This window comes from Phyllobates terribilis, unplaced genomic scaffold (genome assembly GCF_046119375.1).
Source record: "Phyllobates terribilis strain yellow unplaced genomic scaffold, ASM4611937v1 Scaffold_9__5_contigs__length_417890890, whole genome shotgun sequence".
NCBI lineage: Eukaryota > Metazoa > Chordata > Amphibia > Anura > Dendrobatidae > Phyllobates > Phyllobates terribilis.
In genome coordinates this window covers 397,942,166-397,968,308 of record NW_027362769.1, presented here as the reverse complement: position 1 = coordinate 397,968,308, position 26,143 = coordinate 397,942,166, and the positions used below count along the sequence as shown (strand labels likewise).

The 26,143-nt window shown below is 50.6% G+C and overlaps 1 pseudogene; it reads right to left on the bottom strand.

The window, feature by feature from the left end:
• Positions 1–306: 306 nt before the first annotated feature.
• Positions 307–25,824, bottom strand: LOC141162599 (up-regulator of cell proliferation-like; annotated as a pseudogene).
• Positions 25,825–26,143: the final 319 nt, after the last annotated feature.

Below are 26,143 nucleotides of genomic sequence, written 5' to 3'. Positions count from 1 at the left end.
CATGTGTCCCTGACACCGGCAGCTCATGTGCCCCCAACACCAGCAGCTCATGTGTTCCTGACACCGGCAGCTCATGTGCCCCCCCCCCATAAGGACAAGGTAGCCACCAGGTCTCACTTTAGGCGCCACAGCGTTAGGAAACCAATGGAAGACCTGTGTGGAAGTGCAGCAGCAGGCACAGATGAGGGAAAGGTGCGTATAGTATTTTATTTAATTCCTATACATTCAGTAAAATGCACGGTTCTCTATTCACATGAATTGAGTTTGAAAAAAAAATGGAAATTTTTGGAAATTCGAATACAGTTTTATTCATTGAGAATTACTCTCATGTTAGTGTGACAGGAGCTTGTTGATTTTGCTCACTGTTCGGGTGATTCCTTGGACACGTTGGGCGTATGACTAGTAGGGTCATATAGGGATAGCCATCGTTGAGCAGGGGCGCCACATTGTACTATACCGAGGGTGACAACCTCTGCAGCTAGGAAGGGAAATGTTGAGGTCAATTTCAGTCCATACTCCCCTCCTTTTTTTGACCTAACATGATAGATTTGTTTTCATCTATGTGTTGTGTGTATACCTTTTTTTAGTTTAATACGGTTGTATATTTATAAAAGCCCCGTACGTATGTATTCTACTGGTAGTTCTCTAATAATAAGATACTAAGAACATTGAGGGAATCAACACATACATTTTTTAAATAAATGATGTGACAGGATCACTGGTGATATATGTGAGGGGAGATATGTGTCACTGCGGCTACTAGCTTCAGTGAACTAAACCTACAAATTTCCTCCAGCATGTTATGTGTTGGGGGGGTTAAACCACCATTTTCAAAGGGAGTGTTTTTTTGTGAATGACATTGAGAAGGGCGGGAGGTCATTCACCATATCTCCACCTCAGGATGTGGCTGGGCAAGTTAAATGCCCAGTCACTGTTTTTTTTCTCTGGTGTGGTCTGGAGGAGGAAGTCTCCAGAGTGTGTGTGAGTGTGTGTGAGTGTTGAAGCCAGAGAGCTACCTTGACCTCACTGATGGTCTGAAGGTTGGTTTTGCGAGGGCTTGTAGGATGGAGTCTTCTCATGTACACGGATCACGGTTTCTCTCATTACGTAGGTCACTAACATGCGATGTCTGAGCTCTCGATGTGTTTTGCCAACATAAGACAATGGACGGGCGGCTGGATATATAATGTGCAAACTCACGGTGAGAGAAAAACCTGAGCACTGTTTATATTCAAAAAACATTTCTGAAGGTTGGATATCCGGGCAGATGTCACAGCCACACACCGAAAGGTGCAATGCAAGCAGGGGCTAGCGTCCTCTCCGAAAAGAGACATTAGAGGAATCTCCCATCAAAGTACTGGTGATCGGGTCTGATTTTAGGATAGGTAATAATCTAGGAAGATTTTCCTCTGGTGCAGCCTCATTCAAGGAGGCAATAATTCATGTAATATTATATCCGACTTTAGATTTTTTTCAGACCAGCTCACCTCCTCCTCCTCTTGTACAATGACTGATAACACCTCTATATACAGTAGATAACACAGGATCCACCATTCACAATAGGTGATGTCACAGCTCACCTCCTCCTCCTCTTGTACAATGACTGATAACACCTCTATATACAGTAGATAACACAGGATCCACCATTCACAATAGGTGATGTCACAGCTCACCTCCTCCTCCTGTACAATGACTGATAACACCTCTAACACAGGATCTACCATTCACAATAGGTGATGTCACAGCTCACCTCCTCCTCCTGTACAATGACTGATAACACCTCTAACACAGGATCTACCATTCACAATAGGTGACATCACAGCTCACCTCCTCCTCCTACTGTACAATGAATCTATGTGGCTGCTGAAAAGAACAAAATGCATGAGTCTAATATTAGGCCTGGTAGACAGTGTGAAATATAAATATTAATATGGATAAAAAAAATGTAGCAAACTACATCTAAGATACAAACCTGACACTAGACCTTTTCCTGATCACACATCTTATAACCCCCAGGAAAGCCCCAAATGTCAACACAAATTGAATAACTTCTTCAGACAATGTGACGCCTGACTTTTTGTGATCTGCTTCCAGTCTGCTGGCAGATCGGCTATTTTTGCTTCATACGTATCAGCAAATTCTTTGTTAAACTGGACAAAGATGTATTTCCAGTAATCGGAGGACTCGATGCTGGGGTCCGGTTGGATGGCCCAGTCTGGATAGTACGTGCGATACTCTTTGTATGGGTGCCATTTACCACCTGTGTCTGAATTTCTGAATGAACTTTGAGATACAACAGCCGTGGTGCATATGTCAGTAACCAGTTTGTCATTGCTATGCCACCTGCATAGTCCCAGTCCTTCAGATCTATGGACAGACGCAAAGTGCTCCTTATGGTCGGCTCCTCCGGCCTCACAGGGGACTTTACAGAATGGACACTGATGTCCGCATCCAATCACTTTCTTCAATAACTCATCCTGAGGCTTTAGTTTGATTTTGGAGAGTAGAGTATCAAACTTCATGGACTTCAGCTCCGACAGGATCTTTTCTTTTACTTCTTGAAGAAAATCTTGAACATCAGAGGAAAACTGCTTGGAACTTATTGTGCTGTGGAAAGCCAGCGCTTTGATCTCTACCTGTGACAACACCAATTCTTTATTCAGCATGCCACAAAATGTATTAAAAAATATAGAAACGTTTGGACTTTGCCGACATTTTTCGTTATTTACAACCTCTGTTATCTTTGAGATGATATCGGCAAGAACTTGATTTTGTAAAGATTCCAGAACCGGGGAACTTCTGTAAATCTTTGAAATATAATCCAACATCCAGTCTTTGCAGTAACTCTCGTAGGAATTGATATACTTCACATATTCCTGGAATGACATGTTTGCCAGTAGAGATTCGAGCACGGTGCTCTGAAAAAAGCTTCTACTTCCAAAAATTTGATTATTGGACCCGTGAAGAATATGGTCCATTATTTTATCTCCAAGGTTCTGGAATATGTAGTTGGTGATGGCTGGTTTCAGACATAGCTTCACGAATTGTTCAGCTCTGCTCTGGCATTCATCTTTATTCTGGTATAAACTGAGAAATGTTGACTGATACTGGGGTTTAATATGATCTAGAATGATCCTGGGGTTGTTCTTTTCCATGAATCTCTCGTGCATATCCTGAAACTTCTGAGAAGCTTTATTAAAAATAAACATCTTGATGTCCAGCTCCAAGTTTACAGAGTAGTCCACCACGTTCTCTGTTTTGGCACCAAACTGTTCATTGATCATTTGAAGTAAATCATAAGAGAAGACGTCCTCATAATCCTCCTCTGTTTTACCAACTCGATCAACATATTCGTCACACATCTGGACCATGGAGGCCACCAGTCTTTTCATCTTCTTTTCCTCTTCATCAGTTTCTTCTGGTTTCAAATAGTCGTCAATCGGAAAGACACTCAGGAACGTCCATCCAGATATTAATCTCTCATTGACGTGAGGTCCTTTCAAGCTCATGTCTTGTTTTAGGCAGTGGAACATCGACTCTTTCACATTACATTTCCTCAAATCACCGCTTTGTAAATCTTCAAAAGTCTCTGTCCACATGTTGTCAAATGCCTTTACTATCCATAGTATAGTTTTCCTTCCTGCATCTTTCTAGAAGCTTGATGATTTTTCCTTCGATTAGTTCTTGATACGTCTTCAGAATATCCTGAATGCTCAGTTTTCTCCTCCGTATAGTAACTGCCTCCATATACTTATCATGAGTTTGACTTTCGAGTTCTCTTCTCAGTGACTGAACACTTTTAATAAAGTCTTCTCTGTATCGTTCAACAAGATGAATATTTTTATTTTCGAGTTTATTCTCGAAATATTCTTTAAGTAACTGAACCAACTGGGTTTCTTCATGAAGCAAGTAATGCTGAAGTTCCTTGCATTCAGTATTGATTCTGCTGTCCAAATTCTCCCTCGACGCATTTCTAATGCTGTTCTCTAAGCTAATGATTTTGCTATGAACCTTTTTGCGAAATTCCCATTCCCACTGGGAGAACTTTATAGACAGCTTGTAATAAGCGTCAGCCACCAGACTGTTTCGGAAGCTGAAAATGAAGGTCTCGTACTTTACAGCGCTCCATAAACTTTTGATCCATATAATGAAGCTGGGAATGGTGGAAGGATTATTTTTACATTTTTGGAGTTTCATGAATTCAAGTAAATATTTCTTAAGATCTTGAACCTGATCACTATATCCAATATTCACAGAAGCCATCGGTGGAACCCCCTGCCACAGTCCAGGAATATACAAGTTGTTTTTCTCAAAATTATAGTCTATCACATCACAGAACATTGTGATTTTACTCCTTTTTTCCATTTTTGCAGCTATTTTTGTCACTTCGTTCAGCTGTTCTAGGAGTTTTTGCTTAGCTCTCATGTTGTTCTCTTCCGCACAGACATCGCTCACGTTCTGATGGACAAAAACACAGTTGGTTTTCTTTCCAATTTCTTTCATCCTCAGAAATGCATGGACCACTATCTGTAAAATATCTTGCATTTCTGCTGTATTTTCCATGGCTACATTTACTATTGTGATGTCACTCAACCCAACCACGAGCGTGGCCAACTCATTGTCATGTTCATAACTGTCGGCAAGAGAAGTCAGCTCAGGAGCCCGTAAACCTTCAGTGTCAATCACCAGAAAGAAGTCACAGCCTAATTCTGTCCTGAATTTCTCCTTCACATTAATCAGAGTCATGAAGGCTCCTCGTGTGCATCGGCCACTGGCCACAGGGAACTGTAGACCAAACATGGTGTTCAGGAGGGTGGACTTCCCCGTACTCTGCACTCCCAGCACAGTTATCACCCTCATCCTGCATTGTCCTCCGGTCTTCTTATCCAGCTCAGTCAGGACATCAGTTATCCACTGTAAGGGAATGTTGGAGGCATCTCCATCAATCAGCTCCAATGGGAACCCATCCAACAGGAGATTAGCAGCTATTTCTGGAAAAAAATTAACATTTTTATTTTTCCTTTGTCCTTGCTTTTGCATAAAATATTGAGCCTCGTACATCTGCCCCAGCTCACGCAGGAAATGTTCGATTCCTAAAGAACTGTCAGACATCTTCTGATCCAGCTGCTTCAGTTCTTTTGTACATCCTTCCAGTGGACGTTTGTTTAGTACCGGGTCATTTAACTGAAGACATTTTTCATTGTATTTCACCTGTAACACAGACATATTATTTCTAGCATTTGTGTTGAGTTCATTTTGTAGCCACTTGAGAAAATAACATCTTTCAACTTGAGGAACCTGACTTGTTGCTTTAATAAAGCCCCGAATGCTCCTATGAATTATGGCCTGACTTTGCTGCAGGCGAATGGAGTAACACTTGTTTCTCAGTTCCGACTGATAATCTTGCATATTTTTGGACCCCTGCTAGGTCATTCTGCAGAGTTCCTTCTCTGTTGCGGACAGCCGTTTCCACAGAGTCCCTTGTAAGGCCATTACTTCCTTCTTATACTGTTCGACGTCTGTCATGTCTTCTGTTATTGAAGTAGCGTATCTTCTTGCTCGCGAGCATTCTTCCGAATGCTCATCTACGCAGATGTCGAGATCAGATATTTTCATTGCCATGTTTTCAATATTGATATTTTTGGTATCTATTAAGGACAACATGATCTTTCTAATTTCTTGCACTATTTTAGTTTGGTTCGTGTATTTATCCCTTTTTATCATGTTGCTCTTTTCAATTCCTAATTTTCATATCATATTTTTCCAAGTTTTCTTAAATGAATCTTCGTGTTGATTAACAATGAAATACGTAGTGGGGGATGATAACTGTCTAGTTTCTACTTCTGCGGTAACGTTATCAACAAACACAAACACAGCAGAGGAGATTTGAGTGAGAAAGGTGAACTGCTCCCAGTTGGACTCCAGGTCTCCACGTAGATTGGCCACAGCAATCGGCCTCGGGAAAACATCTGATTTTCCATTAGGAAAGTACCAGGACATTTCCACAAGTCCATCAGATATTGTTTTCTTCGTATTATCTCCCATTATATTGTCATGTATGAAGAAGTCATGATTTTGAGCTGGAGAACAGAGAAGGGCGTTTAAGAGCTTAGATTTAGAGAATTTCAATTCACCCAGTCTGACAAACGAGAAGACCGGCATTGGGATACTGACTACACTTTCTTCTTTGAATTTTTTGCTGCTTTCTGTCTCTTTAGGTTTCCATCGCTTTACGATACCTCTCATCGCCCATAGCATAAGGGTGATGTTTGCTCCAGTGGTGGGAGGAAGTAGCAGCGGGACAGCAAATTGGCAAAAGGACATTTTTGTTATAATTTCTTGCTGTAGAAAGCCGTCCGCACAATACAAGAGGACAATGAGGACGTCCAGAGGGTGGATGGTACTGTTGAGGCTCCTTGCAGTTGTGTCTAGGGCCATCAGCTTCTTTAAGTAGGACCAAGGGATCTGATGTAAGGGCTGTGTTTGATTATGGCAGTAGTCATCCATTCCTATTTCTAAGATGTCTTTCAGTGTCAGCTTGGATGTAGCATAATCCTTCAGTTTTAATTTCCGTAAGAGATGGTTTAATGCTGGTTCTCTGAAGACAGAAAAGATCTGTGTTATAAAACATACACGGGTCGTTTTGTTTGACACAACTATCATCCCGATGAACGGATTTTACATTGGGGCCCAGAAGATACAAGTTATTTCTCTTGTACCTACCACCCTGGTAGTTTTCAGGTTGAATGTGGGTAAATCTAAGGTACTCACCGCGGGATTTGTTCTTCCGCTTACTCATGATGTCTTTTCAACGATGTCAACCTCAATAATCCTAAAACATCAAACATTCAATATATATTAGTCAAACTCGCTACAAAACAGAGAATAATTCCCATAGTCATGTCAATTCTGCTATAATTGTGTTCGGGACTATGCTCCAGATAGGAAAGTATATTATTTCAATGACTAAAGAAGAGGTGTCCATTACCTCCCCGGTAATGACTCGCTGCTGATCTGGGACCTCAGTCACGGAAGCAGCGTTAATCAGATGTCAACATCTCTGATTTAGAGAAGAGGGAATACATTTGAGTGGAATCAGATTCTACTCGAATTTTACAAATATCTGCATTCGCTTAAACGCAGATTTTTTTTTGGTAATTCGCTTCGCCTCAGATTCAGCATAATGGCGGCTGCTAGCCATCATATGGTTAAAAAATATAAAAATAAATCCCTACAAGCACCTCTCTGGCCCCTCATGACACGGTGACCTTCTGCGCTCAAAAAGAGGAGCCGGAAAGCTGAGTGTTGAGGTGAGAATAAGGATTTTTATATTTTTTACATACTACTTTAATATGCTCTAGACCAGGGGTCTCAAACACGAGGCCCGCGGGCACAGACCCCGTAACGATCGCGGCTCTCTCCAGCAGCCGCCGCCATCAGCGCTGTAGTCCAGTGTATTGCCGCGCAGAGACCGGCTCTCTGCACAGCAATATTAGTGCCAGCCGCCGGCCTATCAGAGGCCAGCAGCTGACATCTGCGTCCCAGCGCAGCGGCGTATGACATCACTGCCATGTGCAGATGTCAGCTGCTGGCCTCTGATAGGCTGACACTGGTATTGCTGTGCAGAGAGGCGGTCTCTGCGCGGCAATACACTGCATTACAGCGCTGATGTCGGCGGCTGCTGGAGAGAGCCGCGATCGTTATGGGGTCTGTGCCTGCGGCCACCGATGCAGAAAGGACGCCGAGGGAATGGAGGACAGGTGAGAATAATCTTTTTTTTTTTTTTCTGTCATGTCTATGTGAAATACCTGGGGAGGGAACCTGTGCACAGTATATGGGGGGGAGGGAACCTGTGCACAGTATATGGGGGGGAGGGAACCTGTGCACAGTATATGGGGGGGGGGGAACCTGTGCACAGTATATGGGGGGGGGGGAACCTGAGCACAGTATATGGGGGGGGGGGAACCTGAGCACAGTATATGGGGGGGGGTGACCTGTGCACAGTATATGGGGGGGAGGGAACCTGTGCACAGTATATGGGGGGGGGGGGAACCTGTGCACGGTATATGGGGGGGAGGGAACCTGTGCGCAGTATATGGGGGGGAGGGAACCTGTGCACAGTATATGGGGGGGAGGGAACCTGTGCACAGTATATGGGGGGGAGGGAACCTGTGCACAGTATATGGGGGGGGGGGAACCTGTGCACAGTATATGGGGGGAGGGAACCTGTGCACAGTATATGGGGGGGGGGGAACCTGTGCACAGTATATGGGGGGGGGGGAACCTGAGCACAGTATATGGGGGGGGGTGACCTGTGCACAGTATATGGGGGGGAGGGAACCTGTGCACAGTATATGGGGGGGGGGGAACCTGTGCACAGTATATGGGGGGGGGGAACCTGAGCACAGTATATGGGGGGGGGGTGACCTGTGCACAGTATATGGGGGGAGGGAACCTGTGCACAGTATATGGGGGGAGGGAACCTGTGCACAGTATATGGGGGGAGGGAACCTGTGCACAGTATATTTGGGGAGGGAACCTGTGCACAGTATATGGGGGGGGGGGGTGACCTGTGCACAGTATATGGGGGGGGGTGACCTGTGCACAGTATATGGGGGGGAGGGAACCTGTGCACAGTATATGGAGGGGGGGGAACCTGTGCGCAGTATATGGGGGGGAGGGAACCTGTGCACAGTATATGGGGGGGGAGGGAACCTGTGCACAGTATATGGGGGGAGGGAACCTGTGCACAGTATATGGTGGGGGAGGGAACCTGTGCGCAGTATATGGGGGGGAGGGAACCTGTGCACAGTATATGGGGGGGAGGGAACCTGTGCTCAGTACAGGGGGGGGGAGGGAACCTGTGCACAGTATATGGGGGGGAGAGGGAACCTATGCACAGTATATGGGGGGGGAGGGAACCTGTGCACAGTATATGGGGGGGAGGGAACCTGTGCACAGTATATGGGGGGGAGGGAACCTGTGCACAGTACAGGGGGGAGGGGACCTGTGCTCAGTATATGGGGGGGAGAGAACTTGTGCACAGTATATGGGGGGGAGGGAACCTGTGCACAGTATATGGGGGGGAGGGAACCTGTGCACAGTATATGGGGGGAGGGAACCTGTGCACAGTATATGGTGGGAGGGAACCTGTGCACAGTATATGGGGGGAGGGAACCTGTGCGCAGTATATGGTGGGGTGACCTGTGCGCAGTATATGGGGGGGGGGGAACCTGTGCACAGTATATGGGGGGGGGGAACCTGAGCACAGTATATGGGGGGGGTGACCTGTGCACAGTATATGGGGGGGAGGGAACCTGTGCACAGTATATGGGGGGGGGGAACCTGTGCACAGTATATGGGGGGGGGGGAACCTGAGCACAGTATATGGGGGGGGGGGTGACCTGTGCACAGTATATGGGGGGAGGGAACCTGTGCACAGTATATGGGGGGAGGGAACCTGTGCACAGTATATGGGGGGAGGGAACCTGTGCACAGTATATGGGGGGAGGGAACCTGTGCACAGTATATTTGGGGAGGGAACCTGTGCACAGTATATGGGGGGGGGTGACCTGTGCACAGTATATGGGGGGGGGTGACCTGTGCACAGTATATGGGGGGGAGGGAACCTGTGCACAGTATATGGAGGGGGGGGAACCTGTGCGCAGTATATGGGGGGGAGGGAACCTGTGCACAGTATATGGGGGGGGAGGGAACCTGTGCACAGTATATGGGGGGAGGGAACCTGTGCACAGTATATGGTGGGGGAGGGAACCTGTGCGCAGTATATGGGGGGGAGGGAACCTGTGCACAGTATATGGGGGGGAGGGAACCTGTGCTCAGTACAGGGGGGGGAGGGAACCTGTGCACAGTATATGGGGGGGAGAGGGAACCTATGCACAGTATATGGGGGGGGAGGGAACCTGTGCACAGTATATGGGGGGGAGGGAACCTGTGCACAGTATATGGGGGGGAGGGAACCTGTGCACAGTACAGGGGGGAGGGGACCTGTGCTCAGTACAGGGGGGGAGGGAACCTGTGCACAGTATATGGGGGGGAGAGAACTTGTGCACAGTATATGGGGGGGAGGGAACCTGTGCACAGTATATGGGGGGGAGGGAACCTGTGCACAGTATATGGGGGGAGGGAACCTGTGCACAGTATATGGTGGGAGGGAACCTGTGCACAGTATATGGGGGGAGGGAACCTGTGCACAGTATATGGGGGGGAGGGAACCTGTGCACAGTATATGGGGGAGGGAACCTGTGCGCAGTATATGGGGGGGAGGGAACCTGTGCACAGTATATGGGGGGGAGGGAACCTGTGCACAGTACAGGGGGGAGGGGACCTGTGCTCAGTATATGGGGGGGAGAGAACTTGTGCACAGTATATGGGGGGGAGGGAACCTGTGCACAGTATATGGGGGGGAGGGAACCTGTGCACAGTATATGGGGGGAGGGAACCTGTGCACAGTATATGGTGGGAGGGAACCTGTGCACAGTATATGGGGGGAGGGAACCTGTGCGCAGTATATGGTGGGGTGACCTGTGCGCAGTATATGGGGGGGGGGGAACCTGTGCACAGTATATGGGGGGGGGGGAACCTGAGCACAGTATATGGGGGGGGGTGACCTGTGCACAGTATATGGGGGGGAGGGAACCTGTGCACAGTATATGGGGGGGGGGGAACCTGTGCACAGTATATGGGGGGGGGGGAACCTGAGCACAGTATATGGGGGGGGGGGTGACCTGTGCACAGTATATGGGGGGAGGGAACCTGTGCACAGTATATGGGGGAGGGAACCTGTGCACAGTATATGGGGGGGGGGTGACCTGTGCACAGTATATGGGGGGGGGTGACCTGTGCACAGTATATGGGGGGGAGGGAACCTGTGCACAGTATATGGAGGGGGGGGAACCTGTGCGCAGTATATGGGGGGGAGGGAACCTGTGCACAGTATATGGGGGGGGAGGGAACCTGTGCACAGTATATGGGGGGAGGGAACCTGTGCACAGTATATGGTGGGGGAGGGAACCTGTGCGCAGTATATGGGGGGGAGGGAACCTGTGCACAGTATATGGGGGGGAGGGAACCTGTGCTCAGTACAGGGGGGGGAGGGAACCTGTGCACAGTATATGGGGGGGAGAGGGAACCTATGCACAGTATATGGGGGGGGAGGGAACCTGTGCACAGTATATGGGGGGGAGGGAACCTGTGCACAGTATATGGGGGGGAGGGAACCTGTGCACAGTACAGGGGGGAGGGGACCTGTGCTCAGTACAGGGGGGGAGGGAACCTGTGCACAGTATATGGGGGGGAGAGAACTTGTGCACAGTATATGGGGGGGAGGGAACCTGTGCACAGTATATGGGGGGGAGGGAACCTGTGCACAGTATATGGGGGGAGGGAACCTGTGCACAGTATATGGTGGGAGGGAACCTGTGCACAGTATATGGGGGGAGGGAACCTGTGCACAGTATATGGGGGGGAGGGAACCTGTGCGCAGTATATGGGGGAGGGAACCTGTGCGCAGTATATGGGGGGGAGGGAACCTGTGCACAGTATATGGGGGGGAGGGAACCTGTGCACAGTATATGGGGGGGAGGGAACCTGTGCGCAGTATATGGGGGGAGGGAACCTGTGCACAGTATATGGGGGGGAGGGAACCTGTGCACAGTATATGGGGGGAGGGAACCTGTGCACAGTATATGGGGGGGAGGGAACCTGTGCACAGTATATGGGGGGGAGGGAACCTGTGCACAGTATATGGGGGGGAGGGAACCTGTGCGCAGTATATGGGGGGGAGGGAACCTGAGCGCAGTATATGGGGGGGAGGGAACCTGTGCACAGTATATGGGGGCAGGGAACCTGTGCACAGTATATGAGGGGGAGGGAACCTGTGCACAGTATATGGGGGGGAGGGAACCTGTGCGCAGTATATGGGGGGAGGGAACCTGTGCGCAGTATATGGGGGGGAGGGAACCTGTGCACAGTATATGTGGGGGGAGGGAACCTGTGCGCAGTATATGGGGGGAGGGACCCTGTGCACAGTATATGGGGGGGAACCTGTGCGCAGTATATGGGGGGGAGGGAACCTGTGCACAGTATATGGGGGGGGAGGGAACCTGTGCACAGTATATGGGGGGAGGGAACCTGTGCGCAGTATATGGGGGGAGGGAACCTGTGCACAGTATATGGGGGGGGAGGGAACCTGTGCACAGTATATGGGGGGGGGGAACCTGTGCGCAGTATATGGGCGGGAGGGAACCTGTGCGCAGTATATGGGGGGGAGGGAACCTGTGCACAGTATATGGGGGGGGACCTGTGCGCAGTATATGGTGGGGTGACCTGTGCACGGTATATGGGGGGGAGGGAACCTGTGCGCGGTATATGGGGGGGGGGAACCTGTGCACAGTATATGGGGGGAGGGAACCTGTGCGCAGTATATGGGGGGGAGGGAACCTGTGCACAGTATATGGGGGGAGGGAACCTGTGCACAGTATATGGTAGGGAGGGAATCTGTGCGCAGTATATGGGGGGGAGGGAACCTGTGCACAGTATATGGGGGGGGAGGGAACCTGTTCACAGTATATGGGGGGGGAGGGAACCTGTTCACAGTATATGGGGGGGGGGTGAACTGTGCACAGTATATGGGAGGGGGGGAACCTGTGCGCAGTATATGGGGGGGAGGGAACCTGTGCGCAGTATATGGGGGGAGGGATCCTGTGCGCAGTATATGGGGGGGAGGGAACCTGTGCACAGTATATGGGGGGAGGGAACCTGTGCACAGTATATGGGGGGAGGGAACCTGTGCGCAGCATATGGGGGGGAGGGAACCTGTGCACAGTATATGGGGGGGAGGGAACCTGTGCGCAGTATATGGGGGGGAGGGAACCTGTGCGCAGTATATGGGGGGGAGGGAACCTGTGCGCAGTATATGGGGGGAGGGAACCTGTGCGCAGTATATGGGGGGGAGGGAACCTGTGCACAGTATATGTGGGGGGAGGGAACCTGTGCGCAGTATATGGGGGGGAGGGACCCTGTGCACAGTATATGGGGGGGGAACCTGTGCGCAGTATATGGGGGGGAGGGAACCTGTGCACAGTATATGGGGGGGAGGGAACCTGTGCACAGTATATGGGGGGAGGGAACCTGTGCACAGTATATGGGGGGGAGGGAACCTGTGCACAGTATATGGGGGGGGGGAACCTGTGCGCAGTATATGGGGGGGAGGGAACCTGTGCACAGTATATGGGGGGGAGGGAACCTGTGCACAGTATATGGGGGGGCACCTGTGCGCAGTATATGGGGGGGAGGGAACCTGTGCACAGTATATGGTGGGGTGACCTGTGCACGGTATATGGGAGGGAGGGAACCTGTGCGCGGTATATGGGGGGGAGGGAACCTGTGCACAGTATATGGGGGGAGGGAACCTGTGCGCAGTATATGGGGGGGAGGGAACCTGTGCACAGTATATGGGGGGAGGGAACCTGTGCACAGTATATGGTGGGGAGGGAACCTGTGCGCAGTATATGGGGGGGAGGGAACCTGTGCACAGTATATGGGGGGGAGGGAACCTGTTCACAGTATATGGGGGGGTGAACTGTGCACAGTATATGGGAGGGGGGGAACCTGTGCGCAGTATATGGGGGGGAGGGAACCTGTGCACAGTATATGGGGGGAGGGAACCTGTGCACAGTATATGGGGGGAGGGAACCTGTGCACAGTATATGGGGGGAGGGAACCTGTGCGCAGCATATGGGGGGGAGGGAACCTGTGCACAGTATATGGGGGGGAGGGAACCTGTGCGCAGTATATGAGGGGGAGGGAACCTGTGCACAGTATATGGGGGGGAGGGAACCTGTGCGCAGTATATGGGGGGAGGGAACCTGTGCGCAGTATATGGGGGGGAGGGAACCTGTGCACAGTATATGTGGGGGGAGGGAACCTGTGCGCAGTATATGGGGGGAGGGACCCTGTGCACAGTATATGGGGGGGGAACCTGTGCGCAGTATATGGGGGGGAGGGAACCTGTGCACAGTATATGGGGGGGGAGGGAACCTGTGCACAGTATATGGGGGAGGGAACCTGTGCGCAGTATATGGGGGGAGGGAACCTGTGCACAGTATATGGGGGGGGAGGGAACCTGTGCACAGTATATGGGGGGGGAACCTGTGCGCAGTATATGGGCGGGAGGGAACCTGTGCGCAGTATATGGGGGGGAGGGAACCTGTGCACAGTATATGGGGGGGGACCTGTGTGCAGTATATGGGGGGGAGGGAACCTGTGCACAGTATATGGGGGGAGGGAACCTGTGCACAGTATATGGTGGGGTGACCTGTGCACAGTATATGGGGGGGAGGGAACCTGTGCGCAGTATATGGGGGGGAACCCGTGTGCAGTATATGGGGGGGTGAACTGTGCACAGTATATGGGGGGGGAGGGAACCTGTGCACAGTATATGGGGGGGAGGGAACCTGTGCGCAGTATATGGGGGGAGGGAACCTGTGCACAGTATATGGGGGGAGGGAACCTGTGCACAGTATATGTTGGGGGGGGGTGAAATGTGCACAGTATATGGGGGGGAGGGAACCTGTGCACAGTATATGGGGGGGAGGGAACCTGTGCACAGTATATGGGGGGGAGGGAACCTGTGCACAGTATATGGGGGGAGGGAACCTGTGCACAGTATATGGGGGGGGGAGGGAACCTGTGCACAGTATATGGGGGGGAGGGAACCTGTGCACAGTATATGGGGGGGAGGGAACCTGTGCACAGTATATGGGGGGGTGGGAACCTGTGCACAGTATATGGGGGGGAGGGAACCTGTGCACAGTATATGGGGGGAGGGAACCTGTGCACAGTATATGGGGGGGAGGGAACCTGTGCACAGTATATGGGGGGGGAACCTGTGCACAGTATATGGGGGGAGGGAACCTGTGCACAATATATGGGGGGAGGGAACCTGTGCACAGTATATGGGGGGGAGGTAACCTGTGCACAGTATATGGGGGGGAGGGAAACTGTGCACAGTATATGGGGGGGAGGGAAACTGTGCACAGTATATGGGGGGGGAGGGAACCTGTGCACAGTATATGGGGGGAGGGAACCTGTGCACAGTATATGGGGGGGAGGGAACCTGTGCGCAGTATATGGGGGGGAGGGAACCTGTGCGCAGTATATGGGGGGAGGGAACCTGTGCACAGTATATGGGGTGGAGGGAACCTGTGCACAGTGTAGCATCGGCATCTCTGCCCCGTACTAGGCAGAGACGCCGTCCCTCTCACCTCCCCGCTCCTGGCGCGGCGTCCTCCAGCGCTTCTCTCCCTGCTGCTTCTGGCACGCGCTCCTTCCCCGGCAGTGTGCTTAGGGTGCGCGCGCCGTCCTAAGGAGTCCCCGGCCAATTGCCGGAGGACCTCCCATATGTAAGGCACCTCCTCCAAAATGGAGGTGCCCGAGCAATGTTGTTGCAAAGCCTTCACTCTGCTTCAGCCCTCAGGTCCCGTTACCAGTTGCCTGCCAGTCACCTGCCAGATTCCTGCTTGTTACCTGCCAGTCACCTGCCAGATTCCTGTTTGATACCTGCCTGATATCTGCCTACCTGCTTGCAAGCCTGCGGTCCGACGGTCTGCCTTCCGACTCCTGTCAGTCTGTCTATGGACCAGCCTGCCCGCTCACCTGGGAGCGCTCACCTACTACCTGTCTGCTAGCCTACCTGGAGGCTCCGCCGTCACGTGCTGTGACCACCTGCCTGTCCAGAGACTCTTGCCCGCTCACCTGGGAGCGCTCACCTGCTACCTGCCTGCTAGCCTACCTGGAAGCTCCGCCGTCACGTGCTGTGACCACCTGCCTGTCCAGAGACTCTTGCCCGCTCACCTGGGAGCGCTCACCTGCTACCTGCCTGCTAGCCTACCTGGAGGCTCTGCCGTCACTTGCCGTGACCACCCGCCTGTCAAGAGACTGTCCCCGTCACTTGCCGTGACCACCTGCCCGTTTACCCAGAGACTGTCCCGGTCACTTGCCGTGACCACCTGCCCGTTTACCCAGAGACTGTCCCGGTCACTTGCCGTGACCACCTGCCCGTTTACCCAGAGACTGTCCCTGTCACTAGCCGTGACTACCTGCCCGCCTTCCCTGGGAGCCACCCGCTTCCTTACAAGGACTGCCCCTTGTATAGTTGCTCAGAGGTTCCACCTCCCAGACACGTTACAGTTTGCTCGGGCCATGGAAGCCGGTGGTCCCCAGATCTCCGATCTGCACCAGGAAGTCTTACGTCAGAAAACTCAGCAGGAGGTGGTACTGTCCTATCTACGGTCCGTTAACTCTCGTCTAGGCGCATTGTGTGACTCGTCTTTGTCTACCTCTGGACCAGCCGTGCCCATTCCTGTGGTACCGCAATCCAGTCCCTTCATGGTACCCGACTATGGACCTCGGCTACTGGCACCTCCACGCTTTGCCGGCGAACCCACATTAGCTCGGGGTTTCATAAACCAGTGCACCCTGCACTTTGAGCTATTGGCATACCAGTTCATCTCCGACCGGGCCAAGGTGGCCTTCATCATGTCCCATCTCACTGGGGAGGCACTGACATGGCTAAATCCTCTGTGGGAGAGAGGGGATCCCCTGGTGTCTGACCTGCCGTCTTTCCTCGCTGCTTTCCGGAAAGTCTTCGATGAACCTGGACGGAAAACCTCTTCTGCCTCCTCTCTGCTACGTCTCCGCCAAGGGAGTCTCACCGTGGGCCAATATGCCATACGGTTCCGCACCCTCGCTTCTGAGCTTTCCTGGGAAAATGAGGCTCTGGTGTCCATCTTCTGGGAGGGTCTTTCCAGTCGGATTACGGACGAGTTAGCTGGTCGGGACATTCCTTCCACTCTGGATGACCTGGTGTCACTAGCTACCCGGATTGGCATCCGGTTCCAAGAGCGTGCCAAAGAGACTGCCTGGGAGAAAGACTTTTCTTGCTCTGCTCCTACTTCCCTGAGACCTGCCTCTCAACCAGTCACTCCGCGGGCGCTCTCGCCTGAACCTATGCAGATCGACCAGACCAAGATGGTCAGATCTCGCCATAAATCTCGCCGAGCCAAGGGAAGCTGTTTCTATTGTGGCAGTATGGAGCACTTCATCCGTTCCTGCCCGGATAAGCCGGGAAACGCCAGTGTCTAGGACCGCTCGGAGAGGTCGTCCTAGACAAAAGTAAGCCCTCTCCGTCTCTGACTTTACCGGTCTCTATTGCTTGGGGAGAAAACCATCACTTTGAACTCGCCCACCTGGATTCTGGTGCTGCTGGAAACCTCATCTCCCAGTCTCTGGTAGAGAGATATCGTATTCCCACCAAGTCCCTGGCTGAACCATTGTCAGTCGCCTCCGTGGATGGAAGACTTCTCTCGGAGACCATCCTGCTCGTCACTGAACCCATAACCCTGCAGGTGGGAATGCTGCACTCTGAGGTGATCTCATTCCATGTGCTGTCCGGACTTTCTCACTCCCTGTTGCTAGGTCTACCTTGGCTCCAGACACACAAACCCGTATTGAACTGGCGATCCAGTGAAGTACTCCGATGGGGTCCAGACTGCCATAGGACCTGCCTGGTTCCGGTCCGCCCAGCTCGCCCTCCGCCTACTCCAGCTAATTTACCAGGTCTCCCGGCTCCTTACTGGCCCTATGCGGACGTCTTCGGTAAGAAGGAAGCAGAGACGTTGCCACCCCATAGGCCATATGACTGCCCGATCGACCTTGTACCTGGCACCACTCCTCCCCGTGGGCGTATCTACCCGTTGTCTGCAGCCGAGACCCGGCCCATGTCTGAGTACATTGAAGAGAATCTGGCTAGGGGATTTATCCGAAAATCTACCTCCCCGGCTGGAGCCAGATTCTTCTTTGTCAAAAAGAAAGACGGCTCGCTACGTCCCTGTATTGATTACAGAGGACTCAATCTCATCACAGTAAAAAACAAATACCCCCTGCCGCTCATCTCCGAATTGTTTGACCGTCTCAAGGGCGCCAGGATCTTCTCCAAGCTGGATCTACGAGGAGCATATAACTTGGTCCGTATCCGTCAAGGAGACGAGTGGAAGACGGCATTCAATACCTGGGACGGTCACTATGAGTACATTGTGATGCCCTTCGGTCTCTGTAATGCTCCCGCTGTCTTTCAAGAACTAGTCAACGACATCTTCCGTGACCTCCTGTACTCCTGCGTAGTGGTATACCTGGACGATATCTTGGTCTTCTCTTCGGATCTCCCCACACACCGAAGGGATGTTTGTCAGGTCCTGCTTAGGCTTCGGCAGAACCACCTCTATGCCAAATACGAGAAGTGTCTCTTCGATCAGACCTCCCTACCGTTCTTGGGCTATGTCATCTCCCAGACAGGTCTGCAAATGGATCCCGAGAAGCTCTCTTCCGTTCTAAAATGGCCTCGTCCTGAAGGTTTGAAGGCGATACAGCGATTCCTGGGCTTCGCTAATTACTATCGTCTTTTCATCCCACACTTCTCGTCTCGGACTGCTCCCATATCTGCACTTACCCGTAAGGGGGCTAACCCCAGGACATGGTCGCCTGAAGCCGAGGAGGCCTTCCTTTCCTTAAAGAAAGCCTTCGCCTCTGCTCCCGTCCTGCACCGTCCGGACTGTAATAAACAATTCTACCTGGAGGTTGATGCCTCCTCCTCCGGAGCCGGAGCGGTACTCACCCAAAAATCTTCTACCGGGAGAATGGTAACCTGCGGCTTCTTCTCCAAAATCTTCTCCTCGTCTGAGCGCAACTACTCCATAGGAGACCGTGAATTGCTAGCCATCAAATTGGCACTGGGGGAGTGGCGCTATCTGCTTGAAGGGGCTCTCTACCCGGTAATTATCTACACGGATCACAAAACCTGGCATATCTCCAAAATGCCCAGAGACTCAATCCTCGCCAGGCCCGGTGGTCGTTGTTTTTTGCCCGCTTCGACTTCATTCTTCATTTCCGTCCGGCGGACAAGAACGTCAAAGCTGATGCCTTGTCCCGGTCCTTCCTGTCCTCCGATCAAGAGGAGGAGCCTACGCACATCATCGACTCCTCCAAAGTGATGAATGTGGCCCCCTTGGATCTGACTCGTCTCCCACCTGGTAAGACGTTTGTAGCTGTACCAGATCGGGAGAGGGTTCTTCGCTGGGGACATTCTTCTAAACTAGCTGGCCATGCTGGCCAAAAGAAGACCTTCCAACTCATTACCCGGCATTACTGGTGGCCTACCCTGCGTAAGGACGTGGTAGAGTTCGTCGCGGCCTGCTCATCCTGTGCTCGTAACAAAGTTCCCAGACATCTACCAGCCGGCCATCTCCTGCCCCTTCCCGTACCAGCTGCTCCTTGGCAGCACATTGCTATGGACTTTATCACCGATCTTCCTATTTCTGCCGGTTGTACAGTCATTTGGGTTGTCGCTGACCGCTTTTCTAAGATGGCCCACTTCATTCCCCTGCCTGGTCTTCCATCTGCACCCGAGCTGGCTAAAGACTTTATCCGCCACATCTTCCGTCTCCATGGCCTGCCCCTCCACATCGTGTCGGATCGTGGGGTTCAGTTCACCTCACGCTTCTGGAGAGCCACATGTAAGCTGCTAGACATTACCCTGGACTTCTCCTCCGCTTACCACCCACAGTCCAATGGTCAAGTGGAGCGGATCAATCAGATCCTGACCAGTTACCTCCGGCACTTCGTTAATGCACACCATTCGGACTGGGTGGATCTCCTACCATGGGCCGAGTTCTCTTACAACAACCATGAGAGCGAATCCTCTTCCAAATCCCCGTTCTTTACAGTCAGTGGCCAACATCCCCGGATTCCACTTCCTGTCTCCGTTTCTGTGGACAACCCTGCTGCGGAGTCTCTTGTCAGCGAATTTTCTACTATTTGGGAGAGTACCAGGTCCGCTCTTCTTCTGTCCTCTGAGCGGATGAAGAGATCTGCTGATAAGAGACGTCTGGATCCGCCTCAATTCCGTCCGGGAGACAAGGTTTGGCTCTCGTCCAAACATGTGCGGCTCAAAGTACCCTCCTTCAAGTTGGGCCCTCGATTCATCGGTCCCTTCGAAGTCCTCAGGCAAATTAACCCTGTGGCCTACAAATTAAAACTCCCGGCCACCCTACGGATCCCCAACTCCTTCCACGTATCTCTCCTCAAACCCGTTGTCTTTAACTCTTTTTCCAATAATCCAGGTGCCCCTCCTGCTCCGGTTTCCGCTGATGACGTCTTTGAGGTAGAGAGTATTCTGGCCTCCAAGAGGGTAAGAGGAAAAACCTTTTTTCTGGTAGATTGGAAGGGGTTTGGTCCTGAGGAGAGAACTTGGGAACCCAGGGAGAACATCAACGCCCCGCTTCTCCTTGAAAAATTTCTTTCTGGCCAAAAAAAGAGGGGGCCTAAAGGGGGGGGGTACTGTAGCATCGGCGTCTCTGCCCCGTACTAGGCAGAGACGCCGTCCCTCTCACCTCCCCGCTCCTGGCGCGGCGTCCTCCAGCGCTTGTCTCCCCGCTGCTTCTGGCACGCGCTCCTTCCCCGGCAGTGCGCTTAGGGCGCGCGCTCCCCCTCTCTTAAAGGGACCGCGCGCGCCGTCCTAAGGAGTCCCCGGCCAATTGCCGGAGGACCTCCCATATATAAGGCACCTCCTCCAAAATGGAGGTGCCCGAGCAAGGTTGTTGCAAAGCCTTCACTCTGCTTCAGCCCTCAGGTCCCGTTACCAGTTACCTGCCAGTCACCTGCCAGATTCCTGCTTGTTACCTGCCAGTCACCTGCCAGATTCCTGCTTGATACCTGCCTGATATCCGCCTACCTGCTTGCAAGCCTGCGGTCCGACGGTCTGCCTTCCGACTCCTGTCAGTCTGTCTATGGACCAGCCTGCCCGCTCACCTGGGAGCGCTCACCTACTACCTGTCTGCTAGCCTACCTGGAGGCTCCGCCGTCACGTGCTGTGACTACCTGCCTGTCCAGAGACTCTTGCCCGCTCACCTGGGAGCGCTCACCTGCTACCTGCCTGCTAGCCTACCTGGAAGCTCCGCCGTCACATGCTGTGACCACCTGCCTGTCCAGAGACTCTTGCCCGCTCACCTGGGAGCGCTCACCTGCTACCTGCCTGCTAGCCTACCTGGAGGCTCTGCCGTCACTTGCCGTGACCACCCGCCTGTCAAGAGACTGTCCCCGTCACTTGCCGTGACCACCTGCCCGTTTACCCAGAGACTGTCCCGGTCACTTGCCGTGACCACCTGCCCGTTTACCCAGAGACTGTCCCGGTCACTTGCCGTGACCACCTGCCCGTTTACCCAGAGACTGTCCCTGTCACTAGCCGTGACTACCTGCCCGCCTTCCCTGGGAGCCACCCGCTTCCTTACAAGGACTGCCCCTTGTATAGTTGCTCAGAGGTTCCACCTCCCAGACCCGTTACACACAGTATATGGGGGGAGGGAACCTGTGCACAGTATATGGGGGGAGGGAACCTCTGCGCAGTATATGGGGGGGAGGGAACCTGTGCACAGTATATGGGGGGAGGGAACCTGTGCACAGTATATGGAGGGTGGGAACCTGTGCACAGTATATGGGGGGTGGGAACCTGTGCACACTATATGGGGGGTGGGAGCCTGTGCACAGTATATGGGCGGTGGGAACCTGTGCACAGTATATGGGGGGGAGGGAACCTGTGCACAGTATATGGGGGGGGAGGGAACCTGTGCACAGTATATGGGGGGGAGGGAACCTGTGCACAGTATATGGGGGGGAGGGAACCTGTGCACAGTATATGGGGGGGAGGGAACCTGTGCACAGTATATGGGATGAGGGAACCTGTGCACAGTATATGGGGGGGAGGGAACCTGTGCACAGTATATGGGGGGGGAGGGAACCTGTGCACAGTATATGTTGGGGGGGTGACCTGTGCACAGTATATGGGGGGGTGACCTGTGCACAGTATATGGCGGGGTGACCTGTGCACAGTATATGGCGGGGTGACCTGTGCACAGTATATGGCGGGGTGACCTGTGCACAGTATATGGGGGGGTGACCTGTGCGCAGTATATGGGGGGGTGACCTGTGCGCAGTATGGGGGGGTGGACCTGGTAGGGGACCTGGATGGGGGACGTGTCTGCAATATGGGGACCTAGATGGGGGACGTGTCTGCAATATGGGGAACCTGGATGGGGGACGTGTCTTCAATATGAGGACCTGGATGGGGGACGTGTCTGCAATATGGGGACCTGGATGGGGGACGTGTCTGCAATATGGAGACCTGGATGTGGGGACGTGTCTGCAATATGGGGACCTGGATGGGGGACGTGTCTGCAATAAGGGGACCTGGATGGGGGACGTGTCTGCAATATGGGGACCTGGATGGGGGACGTGTCTGCAAAATGGGGACCTGGATGGGGGACGTGTCTGCAATATGGGGACCTGGATGGGGGACGTGTCTGCAATATGGGGACCTGGATGGGGGACGTGTCTGCAATATGGGGACCTGGATGGGGGACGTGTCTGCAATATGGGGACCTGGATGGGGGACGTGTCTGCAATATGGGGACCTGTTCAAAAGGTGTATAGAAAAAAAAAATGGTATCACTAAAAATGTCACTTTGTCCTGCAAATAATGCGGCCCCCCAAATTAAATGTTTTTCCGTGTGCGGCCCATATACCCAGCTGAGTTTGAGACCCCTGCTCTAGACCATAAAAAGGGACATTAAATTAGTGAAGAATAACATTTCTGCGAATCAAATTTTCAGAAAAACTGTGCGAACAGGCAAATTCAAATTTTTCCTAATCTGTTCATCTCTACGCCCAATCCCTATCCCTAAATCTATCCCTAGTTGGCTGGGAAGGTTCACACGACCCTACTGATATCATATTTTTCTTGTCTGTATCACGGACACAATTTCCTATCCTACTACAGATTTTGTGAGTCAAACTTACAATTCTAATCCAGAAGATCAATGAAAAGTGATTTTAAAAAAAAACTGAAAAAAAGGCTTAGGTTATTTTTTTTTTTTTTCGATACCCGTGGCTGGCTCAGGAATATCTCCCAGAATACGGACAGGAAAGTATTGAAGCAATATGCTCGTGTGAACTGTATCTGACGATGTGTAGGGTATGAGAGCCTAGATCTACTGACGCCCCGAATTGTTCTACATACTAGTGCTTACAGCCGATGTTCCTCACGCTCAAACCCCCTATTACTTATATAATGGTGTCACCAACACCACCAAATACCCATATATCATTGTCGCCAGGAATAACAATTACTTAACCAGTGACATCATCAGAAGCGTCAATTACTACACCAGTGGGATCACCTTGCAGATGTCTCGCCCCGCAAAGCTCATCCAGTGCAGTAAACCAAGTGGTAGTTTCCGTCCAATAGTATCATTGACTCCTGATGCACCGCAGTCACCGTTTCTACAAGCTGTTGTCTCACATTACCCACTACTCCCCATTTCGAGGAACGCAATGCCTTAGTAATGTCTACACAAGCTCCAGATTTCTTTCAGAAGGGTGTTTGCCTGGCCATGCATCGTCTGCAGTTTCCACCACACGTCAGTAGCCCATTCAGTTCCGGAATCTAGTTTATGAACGTAACCAGATACGCATGCTTCTAGCCACATTACGACTAGACATGCGTGGCCTCGCTCAATACACTTTTCATCATCGTGGCATCGGTATACCGCCTAACACAGAATTACTTTTCTTTAATGGTAAATTAAATTTAAAACTTACAGGAACGTCAATGGGGCAAAGTTCTCTCCTTATTTTGCCAACGTATTCATCACCTGGTAAGAGGAAAAACACATTTTTCTAGCAGCAATCCTTCTGTCCAGCATTTGCCAGTGATCATACCAAACAGCATTAACTAAATCAATTCTAATAGATACCTGGAATTGGCAAAAAGTTGTTTTCGCAACTTACTGTTAACAGATAATCTTCGAGCAGATTGTATTTCTTACTTAAACTAACATTCATTTTAAACCTAATTGTGTCTATTTATTGTAATCTAATCTCTTTTCTAATATACTTTAATTAAAAAGTACCTACCGTTTCCTCACTACACTATCTAACTGCTTTCTGTTTTTATGACTTCCTTTGATGATGTTTTGTTTGAGCATCCCCAAAGCATGCTGGGATAATGAAACTAGATGTCATAAGGGGCAGAGGCTGCGATCACTGCTATAGCCTCTGCCCCAAATCTGAAACGAAGCTCAGTAGGATCTTGTCACTGTGCGCTAGTGTTCTCAGTACACAGTGACAGTGCGCTCCCTCACCAGTTCTGATGAGCCAGCAAGAGAGTGACAAGTGACAAGCCAACAAGAGAGCGTTCTGTCAGTGCTAATTGTAAAGAGATTAGCCAGTAAGCAGAGACCAGCCCCACACCCAAAAGTGACGTCTGTTTCGGGGGGGCGGAGCCGGTTGCTGCTCACTGGGTAATCTGCTTAAAATGCAGACTGACATTGTGCTCTCTTTTCAGTTCATCGAATCTCATCAGAGCCACTGAGGGAGCGCACTGTCACTGTGCATTAAAAAGAATATTGCACATTGACAAAATTCTAACTAGCAAACTTTGGAATTGATAACAGACATATGCTCAGTATAGCAGGGCCCCTATATAGTATAGCACAGCTCCCTGAAATGGATGTCACTGATGATGGTGATGCTTGGTTTCTGGGTGGGAGCAGAGGACACAACAGTCTCTGCCCCCTGACGTCTTTGAAGGTTCTTAAACAAAGCGTCATCAATCAGCAAGTAGGTAAAAAAAAATAAAGCAGTTCGATAGAATGAGGAGTGAACCATAGTGGATTTTCAATTAAAGTATACTAGAAATGAGATTAGATTATTACATTAAATAGATACAGATTTTAATGAAGGCCAACTGCAGGTAATACCATTCTTAAGGCTAATTCCTGCCATCGCAAGCATACCACTAAAGCAGTGTCTGCCAGTGAGTTAGGGAGGATTTCATGAAACTATTATCTCAAGAAACATTTATGAAAGAGACAAGAAAAACTTGTTGGAGATTGAATGGTTCTGAATACGGCCATAAAAAAAGAGATGGCAGAATTATTAAAGAGATATTCCAGTAAGAAGTTATCTCCAATCCGGGATAAGAGAAAAACGTCTAGATGGGAGGAGGGTATCTTACTATTGAAAACCCCACTAATCTAGAAGTTATCCCTTATCATGAGGACAGGTGATAACTTATTATCCCTGTATCACCCCATTTAGGAACTAAACAGCTATTAACACGTACTTACCTGTATGGCATCAGGACAGAGTTTTCTAAGTTCCACATCGCAATGGTTGTGGGTTTTATATTTTTATCTGTTTTACTTTATCATACGATATTTCATTTTCTCCAAGATGAAAAGATCCCATCCTTCCTATTGGTATAAACTACAGGTTGGATTTGATTCCTTCAACTTTTCTAAGTGTTTTTTTTTTCTCTTTTTATTATAAATTTTGTATTTTTTCTACTTTGTATCTGTACATATCGCTTTGTTCACTATATGAACTTTCAGATTTTGTGGACATTTCTAATGAGCATCAACTTGTAATTAATATTTCTATTTCCCAATTACTTCAGTAAGGAAGTTATTAACAAACAGAAAATTCACTATTGAATATTTCTTTTTGGCAGCGTTATGTCGGTATTTTCTCCCACCACAATGTACGATGATGCTGTATATACTATAAATCATAATAATTAAAATCTCTTTACCTCAAATCCTGGAAATCTCATTGTTCATAGATTGTGAGTCGTCGATATAACGAAGACCTAAGAGAACAAAACCCTTCCACTTGTCTGATCATCGTAGAAGAAATATGTTTAAAAGGTAAAAGGAACTAAATACAACAACAAAAATTCTTTCACTTTCTCATTCCCATAAACCACTCCTTAAAGTGGCATTCAGGAGTAAGCAAATTTATCTTATTGTATGTTGAGAATTTAAGGTTTTTTTTTTTTTTAAATATTATTTTATGCTGATCTGCTTCCTGCAGGTAAAAATAATAAACTCAGGAGTTACCCACCTTTCCTGACTCTGCTACTCTTGTCTTTGTTAACAGACTGCACTGGTGACATCACAACTACAGCACACGTGACCACTGCAGCCAATCACTGGGCTCAGCAGTCTGGTGC